General features: G+C 34.6%; 1 pseudogene; it reads left to right on the top strand.

Annotated features, from left to right (window-relative positions):
• Positions 1–372: 372 nt before the first annotated feature.
• On the top strand, positions 373–1,566 carry LOC118050834 (uncharacterized; annotated as a pseudogene).
• Positions 1,567–4,560: the final 2,994 nt, after the last annotated feature.

Here is a 4,560-nt window from a genome sequence, read left to right as displayed (position 1 = left end):
TCAGATTTTTATTCTCTATCTAATCCAACTACTTCCCCTTTAATTTTATTTAAAAAAAAAAAACTCTTTTCTTCACAAGGAAAACCAAATCTTAACGGTACAACTACCTCTCTTTTATACTTCAATCCGGACATGCCAGAATGCTTAGCATATAAACATTTGTAAGTTATCCCAGCATTAGCCATCTCTCTTATGCTTTACATTATCAAAATAAATTTCTAACTACTTATTTTTTTCACCATATATTTGCATCAATTCTACATTCAGCTTTGCACAACTACCTGTTAACAACTTCCCTCATCCTCAAACGTTATTTTATTGATGGAGGAACAAATCAAAGAAAATAGGAGAACAATACATAAGATTCTTTGTATGAATCCTTATGAGCACAATGTTATTTTTTTCACCCCTCTATTTTTTAACTTTGATAGCATCCTTCAATTTCTTCATGTAGTTAGTTTTTCAATTTCATTTAACCAAACCCCTCTAACATATATTTCATTTGTGTTACTAGCACTTGATATTCACCTGTCAAGCTTTGATTGTTAACTTTGATTTTCTCAATGGTTAGCGGTATCCAAGTTGTCCAAAATGCAACAAAAAACTTAGTGGCGATGAAAACAATTACACATGCATGGATCATGATACTAGTAACTCTCTTCCAATTCCATGGTAACTTATCTAATTTCTTATCTAAGACAATATTAAGTTGTTAAATAAAAAAATACAAACAATAGATGTTCCTCGGATACAATATCATATACTCCTTATTAATGAACATGTCATCAATTTTATATCATAGGTTCCGCTTAGAATGCATTGTTACTGATAGAGAAGATGTCAATACTTTCCTTTTATTTAGAAAAACAACTAGGAATTTTTTTGGATTATTAGCTCACCATTATGTCTATAATAAAAAAATTTATTGATCCATCCGTTATTCCGCCTGCCATGACAGCTAAGTTAAACAAGAGCATGATTTTTCAGCTTTGTTTTGGTGATTTCAAATCCACCACCAACAGATGTGAGATTATCATAACTAATATGTTTGATGACACCACAAATAACAATATCCATCCTCTAGAACACCACCTACAGAAGCTAAATCATCTACTACATCCAAGACATCTACTCCATTAAGCTCTACAAAACAGGTTCTTATAGATCTATGCACTCCACAAAATATTGTTACACAACTCAAGATTGCTCCTAATTCCTTGGAGACACCATCCTAGAACATATCACCAAACAATGGAACAAGCCTAAACTGTGGAGCACGACATGCACTTGGTTTTGAAACTACAACACAACAACTTAGGCAAGATTACCTTTCCCCACACACTTCATTTACAAAAAAAATTTGTCCTTGACACATGCTAAATTAGATGGTTTTTACCCTATAGTTCTTCTACCATACAACCTTAACTCGATTAAAATAGTTATGAAGATAAGTGTGGCAACGCAATTTAAGCTCAAGAAAGTCTAGAGAGCATAGCTACATTTGATCACTCACTTCCACCTCTAAAAAAACAACGAACAACATCCTCATCACCTTTAAAGGTTTGATTTTTAACCTCATATTCTTTCATTGCTTCTTATTATTATTTCTAATAATATACCTACAACTTTTTATTCTTTTTTAAATTACAAATCATTGTCACATATGATTATTTCCTTGGTGGATGCCATGAGAATTGAAATCAATAGAACTTTAAATAAAGTTTTATGGCTATATAAATTGTACATAAGGTAATGTTAAAAAAAAAAATTAACGCACGTGATTTTTATTTTCTTGCCTCATCCATTCATTTAACTTCATATAATTCACAAATGTTGATAGAATTTTCAACATTCAATTCCATCTACAACATAGAACAAAAAAACCAAAAACATTTTTTTAGAGACTATTTAACATGTCAAAAAAAAGACATTAACTAAAACATCAAATTATAGCAAAAAAATTTTCTTTTATTATACAAATTATTATTCCATGTTATTTTATATTACACATGTTTGTAGCACACACGTTTCACACATCCTTTGTTCTTCTTTTTTTATGTTATTTCTTTCATTGTTTTTCCATCGCAGGAGAACTAGCAATTTCTCTACTAATAACTTGGATTTGGATTTCTACAACAAGAAGATGATTGCTACCTCTGTAATTTTGATATAATGTGCAAACAACACTGTCCTTTAAGTGCCCAACAATCTGACAACCTATTTACACTTTTGCTTTTGTTTATAACTTTATCTATATTATCAGACCTTTAATACTAAACTTGCCTGCAATTGTTTTTTGTTATTACCTAGCAATCTCATCTTTTTCATAGATGTTATTTTTGTCCTAGCAAAAAATATTGCACCTACATGCTTTGTCACCTTCCACATACCCTAGACTTGGTCCCCTGTCAAGTCTAAGTACACTAGACTTGGTTAGAATGATTTTCTAATAATATAATTATTTTATCAAATTACATTTAATTTTACATTTACTTTCATTTGCAAATTACATACAAATTATAAAAACATTTGACCCCTCTCTCTAATATATTTATTTTTGTATTTTGAATTTTGAGGATTTTCATTAAATTTAAATGCATCTCATGACTCTAAAGAATTGGAGGAGGGGTCCTTTCCATTTTTGTATCTAGGTTCAAAAGATGAGAGAATTAAGAATACCTACCAGAAAGACTAATCAAATCCATTATGATGTACCAGAAAATACACATTTTTGTTGCTTGACCAACCATCAGGTGAAAAAAAAAAAAACAACATGTGTCCAATTGTTCTGTAGACTTGAGCACCTGTCAAATCCAGTTGTCCCATGCACTTGGATGTTGTCGTCAACTTGGCCACCAGCCAAGTCTAGGTGTCCCTTGGACTTGCCCGACTCCAAAGATCAGGTGCCTTGGACGAGGCTACTAGTCAAATGCAGTTACCTTGAACTTGACCATTGTCATGTCTAAGAGTAATGATTCCACATGCATGTTGCACTGTTGCTACCTTATACTAATCCCACTCAAAAAAACATGTGTAATTTAAAAGTTAAAATCAATTATTATTAATATTATTTTTAGAATAATTAAAATCATTAATATAATCATTAATAAATTTTAAAGAAATGTTATTGATAATTTCATTTAAAGGGTAAAATTAATAATAATTATCATCATCATCATTAGTAAATTAAAAAAAAAAACTATAATTACTATCAAATAAAAACCATAAATATTTATATAAAAAAAAAAGATTAAAAAATGTAAGAACTTAAGCAGACAAGTTAAATATTATTATTAAATTTTTTTAAAAAAACATTATTACTACAAGAACTATAAAAACGAGTGAGACAGGTTTAATATTATTATTAATATGAAAAATATTATTATTTGTATTATAATGTTATTATTTTTATTATAGTTAATATTGTTTCTATAATAATTAATCAATTTGAATGGGTCCTGCCACAAAACCCATCAACCTTGGATCTAGAAGCGGGACAAATTAGACATGGATCCTAACACGGGACCTATTAGACTTGGGTACTGCTGTGGAACCCAAGAGAATTGGGTCTCGCTGCAGTACCCATTAGCCTTAGGTTCACACGCAGACCCAAGATAATTAGGTCCTGGCACCTAACCCATTAACCTTAGGTCTCCACACGGACCCAGCGAATTGGGTCCCCCTTCAAGAACCAATTCTCTTTGGTCAGCCTAGGACCCAATTTGCTTGGGTCTCGCGGTAAGACCCAAGGCAAGCGAATTGGGCCCCTTGTCAGGACCCAACTCTCTTGCTTCAGCTTAGGACCCAAATGCCATGGGTCAAGTGGTAGGACATAAGGTTAACATATCCTAACTCCACGACCCAAGGCTAATGGGTTATGCATCAATACCCAATTCTTTTGCGCCCCCCGTCAAAACTTGGATACAGACACCTGGCGCTAGGGTTGTCAAGTCCACATGTCCCGTGGAGTTGGCCACTGTCAAGTCCAAGTTCCCATGTATTTGTACACCTGCCAAGTCCATGTGTCCATCATCCGCACCCAAATGTAATGGGTCCATCTTCGGGACCCAAATGTAATGGGTCCTACGTCGATGCCCACCTCTCTTCGATCTGCACAAGACCCAAGGCTGTTAGGTCCATCAACAGGGCCAAACCCATGAGAGGTGGGTACGGACGCCGACCACAGGTATCTTTGGTATTGTGTCAATATCTAATTTTCTTGGGCTTGGCATCAGGACCAAAGGCTAAGGGGTCCAGGCAACTAGACCCAAAGCTGATGGATTCTGCAGCAAGACCCAATTTGTTTGGGTCCAGCAGGAAGACCTAACGCTAATGGGTCCTGGGCTAAACCAAAAGAGTTGGGTCCTGACGGGGGACCCAATTCGCTTGCCTTGGGTCTTGCCGCCAGACCCAATTCGTTTGGGTCCGCGTGTGGACCCAATGCTAATGAGTCAAGCGTCAGGACCCAATTCTTTTGGGTGCTCAGCCATGACCCAATTCTCTTTTGTCCTGCGATAATACCCAGGTCTAATGGATCTTGCGTTAGGACCTCATTCTCTT

Source organism: Populus alba, chromosome 4 (genome assembly GCF_005239225.2).
Source record: "Populus alba chromosome 4, ASM523922v2, whole genome shotgun sequence".
Lineage (NCBI taxonomy): Eukaryota > Viridiplantae > Streptophyta > Magnoliopsida > Malpighiales > Salicaceae > Populus > Populus alba.
This window is presented reverse-complemented; position numbering and strand designations above follow the sequence as displayed.